Here is an 18,444-nt window from a genome sequence, read left to right as displayed (position 1 = left end):
GCTTGTTGTTTGATAATTCAAGAGTTCTGCAATAAAACGATGGATTCAGGTAAGCTGATACCAGCAGCAGTCTTTATGTTCCGGTTGCATTTTTGCTGCTAAACTCAGTAGTAAACTTCCCTCCCATTGCGGTGGATAAGCCACACTTCAGTTATATCTTTCATGTGCAGAGCCATGCCACAACAAACATGGGCATTATGTCTTTCATTTCTGTCATCATATTTAGGAAAATATTCATATTATATTTTAATTAACTGGTACCTTGAAGTCATTACTGCAAATGCTCTTATTAGTTAAACAAATTCACATTGGAATCTGTTGATTAGGCTTTGCCAGAGATATTATTGATTCAACTTTTTTTTTTCATTATTTCTTGAATGAGTGATAGTGCTCTTTTTCATACACACATTATCTTAGTAGACACTTCAATCTTGAAATAAATTCCAAGAAGCTATTGTTATTTTTTTGTTCTGGAGATTTATTTACATAAATATAGGATATTTATTATTGTACTGCAGCTACTCGAAGAGGTTCAGTGTGGACTGTAATTATTGTGTGGCAGCAAAAGTTGGTAAATATGTTAATTTGTTAAAATGCAACAGGTTTAACTCATCATCATCATCATCATCATCATCATTTAAGACTGATTATGCCTTTCAGCGTTCAGTCTGGAGCATAGCCCCCCTTATACAGTTCCTCCATGATCCCCTATTCAGTGCTAACATTGGTGCCTCTTCTGATGTTAAACCTATTACTTCAAAATCATTCTTAACCGAATCCAGGTACCTTCTCCTCGGTCTGCCCCGACTCCTCCTACCCTCTACTGCTGAATCCATGAGTCTCTTGGGTAACCTTGCTTCTCCCATGCATGTAACATGACCCCACCATCTAAGCCTGTTCGCCCTGACTGCTACATCTATAGAGTTCATTCCCAGTTTTTCTTTGATTTCCTCATTGTGGACACCCTCCTGCCATTGTTCCCATCTACTAGTACGTGCAATCATCCTAGCTACTTTCATATCCGTAACCTCAACCTTGTTGATAAGGTAACCTGAATCCACCCAGCTTTCGCTCCCATACAACAAAGTTGGTCAAAAGATTGAACGGTGCACAGATAACTTAGTCTTGGTACTGACTTCCTTCTTGCAGAAGAGAGTAGATCGTAGCTGAGCGCTCACTGCATTAGCTTTGCTACACCTCGCTTCCAGTTCTTTCACTATGTTGCCATCTTGTGAAAATATGCATCCTAAGTACTTGAAACCATCCACTTGTTCTAACTTTGTTCCTCCTATTTGGCACTCAATCCGTTTATATTTCTTTCCCACTGACATTACTTTCGTTTTGGAGATGCTAATCTTCATACCATAGTCCTTACATTTCTGATCTAGCTCTGAAATATTACTTTGCAAACTTTCAATCGAATCTGCCATCACAACTAAGTCATCCGCATATGCAAGACTGCTTATTTTGTGTTCACATATCTTAATCTCACCCAGCCAGTCTATTGTTTTCAACATATGATCCATAAATAATATGAACAACAGTGGAGACAGGTTGCATCCTTGTCTTACCCCTGAAACTACTCTGAACCATGAACTCAATTTACTGTCAACTCTAACTGCTGCCTGACTATCCATGTAAAGACCTTTAATTGCTTGCAAAAGTTTGCCTCCTATTCCATAATCTTGTAGAACAGACAATAACTTCCTCCTAGGAACCCGGTCATATGCCTTTTCTAGATCTATAAAGCATAGATACAATTCCCTGTTCCACTCATAAGTCTTCTCCATTATTTGCCGTAAGCTAAAGAGCTGGTCCTGACAACCTCTAAGAGGCCTAAACCCACACTGATTTTCATTCAATTGGTCCTCAACTAATACTCGCACTTTCCTTTCAACAATACCTGAGAAGATTTTACCCACAACGCTGATTAAAGAGATACCTATGTAGTTGTTACAATCTTTTCTGTTTCCACGTTTAAAGATTGGTGTGATTACTGCTTTTGTCCAGTCTGATGGAACCTGTCCCGACTCCCAGGCCATTTCAATTATCCTGTGTAGCCATTTAAGACCTGACATTCCACTGTATTTGATGAGTTCCGACTTAATTTCATCCACCCCAGCCGCTTTATTGCACTGCAATCTATTGACCATTTTTTCCACTTCCTCAAATGTGATCCTATTTCCATCATCATTCCTATCCCATTCTACCTCAAAATCTGAAACATTACTGATCGCATTTTCACCTACATTGAGCAACTCTTCAAAATATTCCCTCCATCTGCCCAAGGCATCCACAGGATTCACCAGCAGTTTTCCTGACCTGTCCAAAATACTTGTCATTTCCTTCTTACCTCCCTTTCGAAGACTGCTAATTACACTCCAGAATGGTTTTCCAGCAGCTTGATCTATAGTCTCCAACCTGTTTCCAAAGTCTTCCCACGATTTCTTCTTGGATGCTGCAATTATCTGTTTGGCTTTGTTTCTGTCTTCAACATAACTTTCTCTGTCCACCTGGGTTCTGGTATGTAGCCATTTTTGATATGCCTTCTTTTTCCTTTTACAGGCTGCCTTGACTGTATCATTCCACCAAGCTGTTTGCTTCATCCTACTTTTACACACTACTGTTCCAAGACATTCTTTAGCCACTTCTAGTACTGTGTCCCTGTACCTTGTCCATTCCTTTTCCAATGACTGTAACTGACTACATTCAACTAACTGGTACCTTTCTGAGATCGCTGTTATGTACTTGTGCCTGATTTCCTTATCCTGAAGTTTCTCCACTCTTATCCTCCTGTATATGGACCTGACCTCCTGCACTTTCGGCCTCACAATCCCAATTTCACTGCAGATTAAATAATGATCAGTGTCATCAAAGAATCCCCTGAATACACGTGTGTCCCTCACAGCCTTCCTGAATTCCTGATCTGTTATTATATAGTCAATGACAGATCTGGTTCCCCTGCCTTCCCACGTATACCGGTGAATGTTCTTGTGTTTAAAAAAGGAGTTTGTGATTACTAAGCCCATACTGGCACAGAAATCCAAGAGTTGTTTCCCGTTCCTGTTGGCCTCCATATCCTCTCCAAATTTACCCATAACCTTTTCATACCCTTCTGTTCGATTTCCAATCCTGGCGTTAAAATCACCCATGAGCAGAACACTGTCCTTGTCCTTTACTCTAACAACTACATCACTGAGTGCCTCATAAAAACTATCCATCTTATCTTGATCTGTCCCTTCACAATTCGAATATACTGACACAATCCTAATTTTCTTGCTAGACACTGTCAAATCTATCCACATCAGTCGTTCGTTTACATACCTTATTGCAACTACGCTGGGTTCCATTTCTTTCCTGATGTAAAGCCCTACACCCCATTGTGCTATTCCTGCTTTGACTCCTGACAGGTAGACCTTGTATTCTCCCACTTCCTCTTCTTTCTCACCCCTTACCCGAATGTCACTAACAGCTAAAACATCCAGCCCCATCTTACTTGCAGCCTCTGCCAGCTCTACCTTCTTCCCAGAGTAGCCCCCATTGATATTAATAGCTCCCCATCTCATTACCATTTGTTTGCCAAGTCGTATCTTAGGAGTCCCTGGTTTGTCAGTTAGAGGTGGGACTCCGTCACCTCCAAAGGTCCGAGGCATTTTGCTCTGCTTGTTGCCAGCATCATATTTAAAGTACCAGGGAAGCAGGTTGCTAGCCTTACTTGCCCCGAGTCCCATTGGGTTTTACCCCTAACGGCTGAGGGACTAACCGGTGGATTTGGTAGTCTTTGCCGTATGAGCACAAAGGTGACCACGACTCAGAATATGTCCGAGATGCCCAGCCTTATTCCAAAGTAACTGGTTTCCTGACTGTCGGGACCACTTACTTGGCCACTCATATGTTGCCCGTGGTTCATGAACTAGGACATGACTACAGGAACCCACACCATGAACAGGTTTACATTGAAAAAAAAAAAGTTCCAGTTTTGGTCACCAGGTGCAAATCTGGCACTGTGAATGCAAGAAAGGCGTATAGAAATGTTCCATATGTAATGAATTAGGAACAGGATATGGGCAGATGAAGTCAAGCAAGTGAGAAATCCATAATGTTGATTTTATTATTAACCATCTTGCATCAAAACAGTGGTTTCCATACAGTTGCGCTCGTCCAAAGCAAAAATCACATGCTGTGTCATGTGCTGTGCGACAAAGTCTGGAGAATGTCCAGACATCACGGTACACTTGACGGACCCTGTGTGTGTGTTCTCTACAAACAGGAATGGACTGAGAATAAAAGTCCTCTGGAATCTGCACCACACAATCATATATGGCAAGCGCAGTGGCTCTACATGCACAACACACAGTTTAACAGTGCCCCATGTTTGACTGGCCTTTGTGTTCACTGCACCCTGTAGTGTAAACTGTGCCTCGTGACTCCGTATAATGTCATCAACTTCGATTTGTGCCAGAAGCCAAAGCGAAAATTGTGTTACTGCAGATCATGAGATTTCAGTTGCTGCACCGCCAGGATCTTGTATGGGTACCAGTGTAATATCGACTGCAAAATTTTCAATACTGTTGACCATGGGATGGACAGTTCTCATGACACTAGCTGAGGCACTTGCTGCAGTCAGTCACAGCAACAGCACTTTTGTCAATAACTTACACTGGGATAGAACGCCTTCCTCTTCCAGATGCCATATCAAGCTCACCCGTGTTTTAGAATTTTATCATAATCTTCTTTAAACCACTTAATGATATTGGGCATCTCCTCTGACGTTTCAATTGGCAATACTCTCTCAGTGCAGCACTGTAATTGCTGCTGTTAACATAAAATAGTTTAATGCCACACAATATCTCTTCTCAATAGCTACTATTCACACTCTCTATCGCTTGTCAAATAACTGTGTTGATATTCTACTGTCATACAAACAGTGTACAGAGCCAGAGTTGCATCTGGCAGCAAAAATTGAAATTAATTTTTTCCAACATTAATTGGTTCTCCACTAATGGATTAGCATATCGACTAAGTTTTGCTGCTGCGTGACAATTACACTCCCCACTGGGCCTCCACGAGTCACTGCATCGTAATTGCAACCACCTGGTATCATCCGGCAACATCCAATAACTTAATAATATCACAGACTTAATGAGAACTCCTTAAGAATTGATATGGAAGGGAACGTATGTTATTTAAAAATTAGTTTCAGTCCAATATAATAATATGCAGCAATGTCCCCGACAATGCAGTTGAGTACTTCTCCCAAGCGGTTGCCATCGGCTGACTCTTTTTAGTGACCTGCACTGCTCACCCTGTGTCTGTTGATATGAATCGGACCGCATGGTCACAAACTCTTACCCTCGACATGTAACAAACAAAAACCTTATATTTGTTTAATACAGTGATAAACACCTAATAATATACATTCAAATAACTGGTCATTGCATACCTAACACCACTCAACTGGGCAAAGATGTAATTGTTCAGGTTAATATTTTGAAACCCTTTATCCATGACCTGAGTAACATTAGTTTTTAAGATTCCTACATAAATAACACCTTAGTGCCACATAGACTCCTAAATGTGTCACATTTTGTTTGTTAATTGGCTAGTGGAATATTAAAATATCTATAGAATTCTGATCCTCAAAACTTTTTATATGTACAACAAAATACATATTATTCCTTGACAAAAGGTGTTATAGTTAAATAAGCAGTATGTGTTCATTGGTTTTCATCTTTCAGCTTATTAATAAGAAATGTAGTTTCATTATTTTATAAATGTAGGTTCTTTCATTAATAATCACATCAAAATTATAAACCTGAATCTATTTTAAACACATTTAACATATATGTACACACTCACTCTTCAGAGGATACAGAATTTCTAATTTCTCTACAAAATTTAAGCAAATCTGTGCACTACCAGTATTATCTTTTCTATGTCCTATTAACTACAATAGTAGTACAAATTCTGGTTTTGAACCTGTTTCCAGAATGATGGGCACTAAATGTATTCTGTAGTAAGTATTCAGATTATGTAACAAATCACCCTAGAGATGAAATAACTCTATAAAAGTTAAACACACTCTGCACTGTGTGTGCTCACTTTCTCCTGGTGTTTGTATTAGTCTCCAATAGTAATGTGAGTACATTATGTACTCTGTTAAATTATGTGAAGTGCCAGTTTATGTACATGCTTTCTACTAAAAAAAGCTACAATAGCAATTGTTTCTTAGGTTGACTATATTCTTTGACTTAATTGTTTGATTGTGACAATTTTAATAAGACTTTTCGCCTTTGCTTAATATGCATTTAATGTCTCGAGCCATAACTCTTTAGTTGTAAATAGGACACATTCATTATTACTTTCCTATAGGTGGCTTATTTTGAAGCATACTCAGTTCAGTTGCTGACAGAGTAAATACTAAGCCCTTGTGCTACAAAGAGCAATTATCTTTTATTTCAGAAACATTCTTTGGAGAGGCTAAACTAGCACATGTACTGTAGAGTATCAAGCTGTGGACAGTTGCATGATTATCTATGATTAGCAGTATTATAACTAATTGCACCAGTATCAAAATTGAGGATTTACATACATAAATACTTCAACTGACCCACAACATTCCTTCGTCACAACAGGTACTTCTTGCTTATGAGAGTTATAATAAAACTTAATTCATGTTTTGAAGGAATAAATTAGAGGCACTAATTAATTAGCCATATGTTCTGGTAACCAGAATACATTGGATGCAAGTTCTACTGATTATCAGCTGCATATAGCATGAACCATGGACCTTGCTGTCGGTGGGGTGGCTTGCATGCCTCAACGATACAGATAGCTCTATCGTAGGTGCAACCACAACGGAGGGACATCTGTTGAGAGGCCAGACAAACGTGTGGTACCTGAAGAGGGACAGAAGCCTCTTCAGTACTTGCAGGGGCAACAGTGTAGATGATCTATTGATCTGGTCTTGTAACATCAACCAAAACGGCCATGCTGTGCTGGTACTTTGAACGGCTGAAAGCAAGGTGAAACTATAGCCGTAATTCCTCCCAAGGGCATGCAGCTCTACTGTATGGTTAAATGGTCGTGGTGGCCTCATGGGGAAAATACTCCAGAGGTAAAATAGTCCCCCATTTGGGTCTATGGGGCGAGGACTAATCAGGATGATATCATCGTCAAGAGAAACAAAACTGGCGTTTTACGAATTGGAGCATGGAATGTTAGATCCCATAATTGGGCAGGTAGATTAGAAAATTTCAAAAAGGAAATGAATACATTGAAGTTAGATACAGGAATTACACAAGTCTGATGGCAGTCGGAGCAGGACTTAAGGTCAGGTGAATACAGGGTTATAATGCAGGAATGGGATTAATGATGAATAAGAAAATAGATATGCAGGTAAGCTACTATGAACTGCGTAGTGAATGCATTATTGCAGATGAGAGAGGGAGACAAAAGAGATGAATACAGTAAACAGACTGAGAAGGATGTAGGTTGCAGTAATTATTCGAAGATGAAGACACTTTCACAGGATAGAGTAGCCTGGAGAGCTGCATCAAATCCGATTTTGGACTGAAGATAACAACAACAACAACAACAACAACATATAGGGAGTTCCACAGGAGATATGTACATACTCATGTATAAGTATGGATGTGAATGCATCAAACAGTGATCATAATGGAAGAACACTGGCTCCTAATTGAATTATTACTAACCATTCCCAACAGCATTGGGGCCAATGACAAATTGCTTCCATACAACTGTCAGTTCAGAATTTCCACTCTTGCAACACCCCAGGTACAAAGGACCTAATAAAACGAGGGAACCACAAATGTAGCCAGTTACTGTCAACTCCCTGCCACTCTTTTACTTATTATTATTATTATTATTATCATCATCATCATCTCACCTGTTTACAAATGACAGGTCCAGCGACTCCCCCTATGAATTATGTATGCTGTTTACATATATAAATATTTAACGTATATTTTACTTAAGTTATTCATCCTGAGACCTCCTGAACTATAACAATACCTCTTTCACCTACTAAATGTTTCTATCCTTACTGTGACAATGAAATACATTGTTTTGTTACACATTCCTTAACTATATAAGTAATCCAGTGCAGCATTATAGCCCTGGGTCCAATGTATAAAGTTTGGAGAAAGTGTGTTTTTCAGTTAATGTGCCTTACTGTGTTTGGATTTCTTCCTACCAGGGTGCCACCTCTAGCTATGTCCTGAATTAAAATCAATCAACTTCAGTTTGTAGTTAATTAGCAGGTTTGTTCATCAAGAGGTACTAAATTGGCGAAGTATTACTTTCATTTGTCCTCATAAAACTGCTGATTTTTTCCAATAATGATCAAAGGTGTGGATTATTCCTGCAACTTGCTTTGATTGTAAAGGTATCAGACTCTTATGTCAATCTTTGGTAGACGCGTAACATGAAATTTAATTTCGTTGACATCAAAAATTCAGTTAACTCAGGAGATAAAATCATCAGTCACACATTAAATAATCACTTTATATTTTTTGATTGATTGGACAGAGAAATAAATTCCGACACAAATGTTATAGATAAATATTGACTAACAGATGGCAGAATTCAGACTGTTTCGCAGTATCATTAAGGTGCATTTGGAATTACATTTTGTCATTCAGTTTCCAGTAAAATACAATTATTGCCTCAATGTTATAATGAGGTCCAGAAGGGGCAGCAGTCACCTGCAGTACCTCCTCTTCACTGTGGTTGCAGTAGTGGTAAGCCCATCATCTCTGGCAACAGTGACAAAGAATAGAATTGAAATTGTAGTATAATGGGGCAAAAATGTTTTTGTGGGTGAAGTTTGGGATGTGTATCGTTGCTTAACACAAGAAAAATGATGTGAAAAATACCACGTCTTATTACGGATATCCTCCACCAAAAAACAAGCATATTGTGTAATCGAGGGCGCTGCTTCTTGATCCTGGCATAGGTGCATCTTGATGTTACTGCATTGCCACATGGGAATAGTGTAATGGTAAAAGTAAGTTTTAGTACTTCTTGTTGACAAGAACTTTATTTCACACGCTATATGTTCAGTGGCAAACGTACAAAGTTTAACTACGTGCTGTTGATACAAAATTTGGTCTAAGATTGATGTGAAACTGACTTATGGCAGCGTTCAAATCACCTCTATTTATGTGATTTTAAACAGTTACTGTTATTGTTATGTATTGAATTTTGCATATTTAACATTTAAAGTTTTTACATACATCTTCCCAAATTGCATAGAAAATTCCATGGAATAATGGTGAATAACTTCATACAAAGATGGGAAAGAATCTGTTTCTATTAAGACTGTAAATTACATGTTTTATCATTACAACAATATATTTTGTTAATTTGCATATATTATTTTACTAACTTAAAGTGAAACCATCCTATAATTTTCAGGTGAACAGAGCAATTAGTTCTATTGAGTGAAAGGCCTAGATTCAATTAATTAAATTTTGTACGAGTAAAATTTTATATTTCTTTATAGTCGTAATTGCAGTTCTATTAACTGACACCAAGTAGAACATGAGCATGTTTAATTCTGTCTGAAAAATCATTTCATATTTGTGTCAGGAGAATGAACAGTTTCTGGTTTAAAAAAAACATAAAATTAGCTCTCTCTCGATGACTTGAAATATCAGAACTTTAATTGTTAATTAGTCCATAATTACAATACCAATTTTATTCCTACCATGTACCTTTATTTTGTATTGTGTGTAAATTATGACCGTACTTTAGTTTTTAATCCAACATGATTCCTTCGTTCTGTACAGGGTGTCCCATTTATCTTGACCACCCTAAATAATTGTTTGCCCAGATGCAAATTACAAAATGTCTCAAGCAGATGTTCTTGAACCCCAGGGGGAAATCAATCAGCATGATTGCCTTCATTGTAGCTTTGTTTTTTATAAAGATATGAAGAGCGGTATGACTTTTTTAAATGGCACCCTGTATTTTTATTTGGTAATTCATTTCTTCTCCTAAAGACCTATTCAAAAATGTATCACAGTGTACCATTCAGTGAAACACAACATTATTAATGACATAACACAGAATTGACCTTGAGCCCATGATGATCACAAACTTGTCCACTTGGTGGAGTAGTTCGAAAACAAATGAAAACCAAGTAAAAACATAACACAAAATTAACTTTGACTCTCCTGTACCATTGCCCACGAGTAGAACATTCAAAGGTGTTCAGTGTGGTGACCCTGGACACTGATACACTGGTGCACTCGCTGAATGAAAGAATTATTTACTGCTTCCAGTGTTGCCTGCTGAGGAGAACTACAAGCAAGCATGATACATTCCCGCATGTCTTCTGGAGTTGTTGGAATATCGCGATACATAACATCTTTAATGCATCCCCAAAGAAAAAACTCCAGAGGATTTAAATCAGAAGACCTAGTAGGCCAAGTAACTGTTCCTCCTCGACCAATCCATCTGTCAGGATACATTCAGTTCAGAACACGACTTGCATGCAAGGCATTATGTACTTGACATCCATCGTGTTGATACCAGATAAGCATTCTGGTTCTTAGTGGCACTTCATCCAGAAGAGGAGGAAAAATTCGTCTGAGGAAGTTGGCATATGCTGTGCCGTTTAGACTACCATTGATGAAGTAATGGCCAATAATTGTAGTACCAAGCATCCCACACCAGATGTTAACTCTCCATTGACACTGGTGTTCCACCTGTCTAAGCCATCGTAGGCTGTCGCTGGACCAATAATGCATTTTCCTTGTATTTACCTGTCCTTTGTTAGAGAAGGAACATTCATCAGTAAATAGAACATTGGAGAAGTAGTTCGGGTCCGTGAGGATTTGCTGCTGTGCCCACTGACAGAACTGTACAGGATTCTGGAAATGATTCCCATGCAATTCTTGATGCAGGTGTACATAGTAAGGATGGAACCAGTGACGTGTTAGAATACGATGTACACTGGTTTTAGGAATGCCAATCTCATGTTCAAGCTGTCGGTGCTCACTTGTGGATTCATAGCAACAGAAGCGAGAACAGTAACTTCGGCAGCTTCGTTTGTGTGAGTGCTATGACGATTGCGTTGTCGTGGGTTGAAACTTCCCATTTCCTGAAGTGTCACAACAAGATGAGAAAACATCTGTCGGAAAGGTAGGTTCTTGTCAGGATATCACTCTCTGTACAGTTCTGCTGCCTGCGTAGCATTTCGCCTACCTACAGTAACAACAAGAACAACAACAACCACCATGAAAGAAACATTGTGCCAATACAGTTTATAGAAAGGACAGCCTTTACTGTATGCCTACTCTACACAACAGTATTTAAAAGGACTAAACTACTGTACTAAATCTACCCGTACATAAGAAAACAGTATTGCAATTACTGTTCTGCTAACTTACATTCCCCGTAGATTAGTAGCATTTCTACCTTCTCTTCGTTGTTGTACATTCTACTCGCACAACTCTTCAACTATGGTTGGTGGAATTACAGGTGTGCATTCTACTTTTGTTTATATTTGTCCTCTGTCAACGTCAGCATGTGGATGTGTTCCATTACCCCGAGTACCTGCACTAAGCGCTGGGAGTGTCAATGTCATGTTATGTATTTAACAACTTTGTGTTTCGGTGAATGGTACACAGTGATATATTTTTGAATAGGTCTTTAGGAGAGGAAATGAATTACCGAATAAAACATACAATGTGCCATTTAAAAAAGTCATACTGTTGTTCACATCTTCGTAAGAAAGAAAGCTACAAAGAAGTTGATCATGCTGATTTATGTCCCCCCTGGCTGCTAAAGAACATTTGCTTGAAACATTTTGTAATTTGCATCTGGAAAAACAGTTATTTAGGGTGGCCCAATGTAAACAATGTCAAAACAATAGTTTCAATTAATGTAAATGACTAATATTATATGTTGTTGTTGTTGTTGTTGTTGTTGTTGTTGTTGTGGTCTTCAGTCCTGAGACTGGTTTGATGCAGCTCTCCATGCTACTCTATCCTGTGCAAGCTTCTTCATCTCCCAGTACCTACTGCAACCTACATCCTTCTGAATCTGCTTAGTGTATTCATCTCTTGGTCTCCCTCTACGATTTTTCCCCTCACGCTGCCCTCCAATGCTAAATTTGTGATCCCTTGATGCCTCAAAGCATGTCCTACCAACCGATCCCTTCTTCTAGTCAAGTAGCGCCACAAACTTCTCTTCTCCCCAATCCTATTCAATACCTCCTCATTAGTTACGTGATCTACCCACCTTATCTTCAGCATTCTTCTGTAGCACCACATTTCGAAAGCTTCTATTCTCTTCTTGTCCATACTAGTTATCGTCCATGTTTCACTTCCATACATGGCTACACTCCATACAAATACTTTCAGAAACGACTTCCTGACACTTAAATCTATACTCGATGTTAATAAATTTCTCTTCTTCAGAAACGATTTCCTTGCCATTGCCAGTCTACATTTTATATCCTCTCTACTCCTCTCTACTTCGACCATCATCAGTTATTTTACTCCCTAAATAGCAAAACTCCTTTACTACTTTAAGTGTCTCATATATATATATATATATATATATATATATATATATATATATATATAAAAAGAAAGATGATGAGACTTACCAACAAAAGCACTGGCAGGTCGATAGACACACAAACATACACACAAAATCTAGCTTTCGCAACAAACTGTTGCCTCGTCAGGAAAGAGGGAAGGAGAAGGAAAGACAAAAGGATATGGGTTTTAAGGGAGAGGGTAAGGAGTCATTCCAATCCCGGGAGCGGAAAGACTTACCTTAGGGGGAAAAAAGGACAGGTATACACTCGCGCACACACACACACATATCCATCCACACATACAAGACACAAGTGTGGATGGATATGTGTGTGTGTGTGTGTGTGTGTGTGTGTGTGTGTGTGTGTGTGTGCGCGCGCTCCCGGGATTGGAATGACTCCTTACCCTCTCCCTTAAAACCCATATCCTTTTGTCTTTCCTTCTCCTTCCCTCTTTCCTGACGAGGCAACCGTTGGTTGCGAAAGCCAGATTTTTGTGTGTATGTTTGTGTTTGTTTGTGTGTCTATCGACCTGCCAGCGCTTTTGTTTGGTAAGTCTCATCATCTTTCTTTTTAAATATATTTTTCCCACGTGGAATGTTTCCCACTATATATATATATATATATATATATATATATATATATATATATATATATATATATATATATATAATGATATGGTTATAATAGAAGGAAACATTCCACGAAGGAAAAATATATCTAAAAACAAAGATGATGTGACTTACCAAATGAAAGTGCTGGCAGGTCGACAGACACACAAACGAACACAAACATACACACAAAATCCAAGCTTTCGCAACAAACTCTTGCCTCATCAGGAAAGAGGGAAGGAGAGGGAAAGACGAAAGGATGTGGGTTTTAAGGGAGAGGGTAAGGAGTCATTCCAGTCCCGGGAGCGGAAAGACTTACCTTAGGGGGAAAAAAGGACGGGTACACACTCGCGCACACACACACATATCCATCCACACATATACAGACACAAGCAGACATATTTTAAGACAAAGAGTTTGGGCAGATATGTCAGTTGAGGCAGAAGTGCAGAGGCAAAGATGTTGAATGACAGGGTATGAGTGGCGGCAACTTGAAATTAGCGGAGATTGAGGCCTGGTGGATAACGGGAAGAGAGGATATATTGAAGAGCAAGTTCCCATCTCCGGAGTTCGGATAGGTTGGTGTTAGTAGGAAGTATCCAGATAACCCGGACGGTGTAACACTGCGCCAAGATGTGCTGGTCGTGCACCAAGGCATGTTTAGCCACAGGGTGATCCTCATTACCAACAAACACTGTCTGCCTGTGTCCATTCATGCGAATGGACAGTTTGTTGCTGGTCATTCCCACATAGAATGCATCACAGTGTAGGCAGGTCAGTTGGTAGATCACGTGGGTGCTTTCACACGTGGCTCTGCCTTTGATTGTGTACACCTCCCGGGTTACAGGACTGGAGTAGGTGGTGGTGGGAGGGTGCATGGGACAGGTTTTACACCGGGGGCGGTTACAAGGGTAGGAGCCAGAGGGTATATATATATATATATATATATATATATATATATATATATATATATATATATATATATATATATATGCGCCCTCTTCAGGAGACTGGAGATAAGACTGGAATAGGATACAGGATGCCAAAAAGGGTTGTGGTATTACAAAATTTGAGTAACTAAGATACAAATACACATACTTAAAGATCAATAAATATTTTATAACACTTTCTCACATGTACACACTGGGCTGTAAATACCAGTGTGACAGTTGTTAATTTTTCTGTCACACCTCTACAGCCTCAGGTAAGAACACAATCAATATTTCAGGTAGTCTCTCCTTACTTATCCAGCGCCACTCCTCATTTCCTTTGTTCGTGTTCGAACCAGTTACCCCTTTGAGCACAAGTGGTTTCACCTGCAAACTACCATTTCATTAATCTTGTTTTTAAGTATCAATGCCTTTCACACGAAACCATCGATGCCACTGCAAGTCAGACATTTAGTGGTACACTGAGGAACTTCCACAAATGTAGTGCAGTATAGCAGACAGTGTTTAAAGCAACAGTCAGTGCAATGATTGTGCTATGTGATTTTAGGAGCTTTTCTGTACAGAGATCATATTGAGACCATAGGCAATGGAAGTAAGTGTTTGTGAAGTTCCTGTAATGTACATTTAAGTTTGTACTATTGCTTTTATGATTGGTTTTGAAATGAAAGCGGTGGGGCAGTATGTAATTTTTACATACATTTATTAAATTTTAGGTTCATTTTTGCTTGTTAGTTAGGACTATAGTTTGTTTTAGGCATTATGGATTCTTGGAAGTTTCAAGCTGTAGGACTGCATTTAGGAAAAATGTGAAATTGCTTTCAAATATACTGCGTAAAATAATGGGCGATTGATACTCTGTATGCCCCAGTGGTTCCAGATTGAAACCACACCCTTAAAACAATAATTGTTTATTTCTTGCCAATTTCTACTTGTATTCATTGCTTACTGTGATAAATAGGTTAATTTGGTGAAAGATTTTAAAATTCAATTTTTATCTCTCTCCATACTGTTTGGGACTCAAAAGGTTAAGACTACTCCCTCACAACCAGAGATAGTCACTATGATATTTTCTTATCAAATATTTAGTAAATGGTAATGATGGAAGGTTAATGAATGAATTAAAATTTGTAAAAGATTTCCAAAATTACAAAACAGCCCTTCCCCATTTAAAATTAACATCCTGTAAACGATCTACGAAAATACAAAGGATTGCTGTACATTTAGTTGTTATATTGATGGTTGGATTATTTTATATTTCAAAATAAGTTCATCCACTGTACTTTGTGATACTTCCACACATTTGAGATACTGTATAATTCTTTAATAGTTTTGTGCACTGGATCCTGTAACATTGAGGCCTTAAGGTGACAAATTTGAGTCACTCCCCAAAGATCTTGGCAAAGGTGAAAAAATTTGTCTATATGTCTGTATCATAATCCTATCTCTAATTTGGAATTCAGGTCCCAAGGCTAATTCATTATACCTTAATCTTATTTCAGCACTTCTTTTTAAATTATCTTCTGCTTATCCCCTCTAGGCCAAGAAACAATGAAAGCAGTGATTCTGCAACCATCTCCTTTCCATAATTTCCATAGGAACTAACCCTGTAGTTAAGTGAGGCATTTCATTTAAAATAATTTTTAATTTGGGCAGCATGCCCTCCAGTCTGGTGCATTTTTCTGAGCAGAGTGTGTGACAGTGTGTATCCAGTTCTGTCATTACTCTTCCTGCTGGATTACGCCACAGGTGATATTTCAAAATCTTCACATTTCACATTGTATCTTTCCAATGAACTTTTAAAATAACCACTACTAAATTGACTTTCGTTGTCAGACAAAAAGCATTTGGGAATGGGAATGAAAATGTTAACAAAATAACATTTTTCTAGACACCGGAGACAGTTCCAGCTGTAGCTTATATTGGTTGGGGAGAGAGATATCTGCATCAATCATCAGGAAGCCACTCAAAAAATTGTCTTCCCAGAAATGCATACAGGCATAGGTTCATTCTGAAACATTAAATGTAAATCTCACAGTTTTTGTATGCAGCTTGGTAATTTACCGTTTCTCCCCACGACGCACAACAAAGACGGTGTGACTGCGATGGCTATTTTTTCTTCGAGTTGACTTCCTCTCCAAAGAACTGAATTTAAAATGCAAGTCCTCATTGTATCGGGAGAAGGAAATTAGGACATAGGTTATATTGGTTGAAAAACTTGCAACTCCCGCAGATTAGGACTTTTACTTAACACAATACTGAGACAACTCGATTACATCCACCTTTCTTGCACCATCTCTGAAGACTGACAGACATCGAGATTGGTGAAAAAAAGACAAATGACGTATATAAAATAATTCCTATTTTTATTCTTCAATTTGTTTGTCAGTGGAGACATAATCATACATCCCTACGATATCTTTGCCATACGGAGATGGTGCGAATATTTATTTATATGTATACGCCATTCAAAGAACCTACACCTCTTGCGTTTTCATGTCATGCAACATACTTCAGTTTTTACATTATTACTTGTGTTACATTTTATTCTCAGGCGTTCATTTGTGAGCAATTTGCATGCTTTGTCTCATCTCACTTTAACATTACACAGGTTGTTGTTTTTTTCAATGTCATTTCCCAGTACTGACAAAATATTTGCATACAACATTATCACATGATGTGCATAAGTTTTGTATTCATACACCACACCTGATATGAGTAATCCATCGTTACTGGTGCAAAAGAAGGAAAGCTTCATAACATGAAATCGCAGTACGCCTACATAACTACACTTAGCTATGCCTCTGACAAGTTTACTAGGATGTGCCTACTGGTGTACAGGAAATGTTATAGGCAGGAAGAAGCATTCAGTTGTTACTATACTGCTGCAGTCCTTCGTACATCACGAGAGAACTATTGACCACATCATTTCACAACTATCTATTCGTATCAGTCCACTTACTTCATGTTTATTACGTACCAGTACGTCCTGACAGTACAGTATTGTGTTATACAAGTGTCATCATCGACTGTAAACTGTGTTCTTCAGTTGTGCACGAATATCTCTTTACAAGAATTGTGCCAATGAACAAGTGTAAAACAATGTTGAGACAACTTGTAGACATGTCAAAATGTACTGCAATAACTCTTGCTTGGTGCTGTCCTCAGTCACATGGACTTGTTATGCTCGGTCTGACACCTTTTCATTTTGTAGCACGAGACGTAAGTTCAGCCTTTTTATACATCTGGCGTTTTGTAGATTTTCATGCACACATTCAAACCATCACACTCACACATATTTGTATACTTAAATACCAACTTAAAACAAAGGGCATATTTGGTTGCTGGCCACTAGTGGCTTCCAGTACTCTTATTTTCAATTTCTACCAGTACGCAGTTCGTTCTTGATCTTTTTTGTTTTGAACTGTAAGAGCACCCACGTTAGTACTGTCGTCATTTTTACTGCACCTGGAAAGAAAAGTGTTGTCTTAGGTGGGTACAGTCCTCTTTCTCAAAGTATATTCAAGACTTAATTTATATGTCATTATTCCTCGTGTAGATATCCCCATTTGTGTGGTGTGTAAATAGCCACTTGCATTAATGTAAATAACTTGTACACAGTACCAGTGCATAGCTAGTTTTGTATAATTTAGTTCTGTATTATAGATATTTTATTTCCTTACGAGTCAACTCATGTTATAAGGTTTCTCTAAATGTAGATCGAGTGACTCTCCTTTGCGAAGCTGTTGTCGTCTGGCAGTGATCCGTCAACTTACGTTAGGTTGTCAGTCTTAAAGCACGATACTGCGCTTGCACAGTTCTGTCCTCGCCTCATTTCACTACTTACGTGCACTCTCTCTCAATTGCATGCCTACAGTGTGTTTAAACAGTATAGTGTCAAATTAAAGAATTTTTCACTCTGAGTGAGATTAATGTTTTCTGAGCTACTCTGGCCTGTAACTGAAACCCGCATCCTAAAAGGAAACACACATGACATAGGCAAAAATGAAATCTTTCCCTAATACTGAACATCAGTTGTAAAAAGTGTATTCAAGTGAACAGCAGGCCATCTCTTATATACCCTTATATACATTTCTCCAGGTCGTGCTTGATCAGTGTCAAATTTTGTTTAGTGCACAAATTCACGTAAATATTTGTGTGGGTATAGCCATTTTACCTTCCACTGTTTAAGTATACTAACTTATAGACTCCTGGGTAAGGGATTTTTGATATAACAAGTGGCCCTGTGTACAACAGTTGCCACTTGCTATTCAACTTACCATAATTTGTTGGTTTTGGATGAGTCCTGAGG

The sequence above is a fragment of the Schistocerca cancellata genome, chromosome 9, assembly GCF_023864275.1.
Source record: "Schistocerca cancellata isolate TAMUIC-IGC-003103 chromosome 9, iqSchCanc2.1, whole genome shotgun sequence".
Classification (NCBI taxonomy): Eukaryota; Metazoa; Arthropoda; class Insecta; order Orthoptera; family Acrididae; genus Schistocerca; species Schistocerca cancellata.
The sequence above is the reverse complement of the archived record's forward strand: the minus strand, read 5'-3'. Positions refer to the sequence as shown.